The sequence below is a fragment of the Meleagris gallopavo genome, unplaced genomic scaffold (assembly GCF_000146605.3).
Source record: "Meleagris gallopavo isolate NT-WF06-2002-E0010 breed Aviagen turkey brand Nicholas breeding stock unplaced genomic scaffold, Turkey_5.1 ChrUn_random_7180001998635, whole genome shotgun sequence".
Classification (NCBI taxonomy): Eukaryota; Metazoa; Chordata; class Aves; order Galliformes; family Phasianidae; genus Meleagris; species Meleagris gallopavo.
In genome coordinates this window covers 1-501 of record NW_011256540.1, presented here as the reverse complement: position 1 = coordinate 501, position 501 = coordinate 1, and the positions used below count along the sequence as shown (strand labels likewise).

At 53.5% G+C, this 501-nt stretch overlaps 1 long non-coding RNA gene across 1 annotated transcript; it reads right to left on the bottom strand.

Annotated features, from left to right (window-relative positions):
• LOC104917291 lies at positions 1-500 on the bottom strand. Its single transcript, XR_796821.2, has 2 exons — positions 427-500; positions 1-127 (listed from the first exon to the last, which is right to left on the bottom strand). It is a non-coding gene; the product is annotated as an uncharacterized LOC104917291 (long non-coding RNA).
• Position 501: the final 1 nt, after the last annotated feature.

Here is a 501-nt window from a genome sequence, read left to right as displayed (position 1 = left end):
CTTTGGAATAAATAAATAATGTTCGAGGTATCCTGTTATGTCCTCAACGTTTGTATCGTCCGCGGAAGTGTGGGCCTCCTCAGAGTAGAATGCAGGCGGACTCGAGGAGGCTGTTCCACACGAGGATCTGTTAGGCATGGATAAGGAAGGAAATCCGAGGAGGTTTGGCTGGTGTGTGAGTTAGAGTGAAGTGCTGAGGGCAGAGCGAGGCAGTTGTCCCGTGACTTCCCCAACGGCCCTTCAGCGCTGGAAGCCTGCAGAGGTTCAGCTGTGGCTCTTCTGTCATGGCTGGCCTCAAAGTGAGAATTCTATCTGTGCTCTGTGCCGTGTTCTGCTGTAGCACAAACACTGGAAGCGATGGGAGTCTTTGCTGTGTCTGAGTGGGTTTTGTGTTTTGTGCTGCAGTGTATAAGCTTGGGAGGATACAGGACAGGAGACCTGGAACGTCTCTGCCGTGAGAGACCGGCCGATCCTCCGGAGGTCCTCTCACACCTGCAGGGT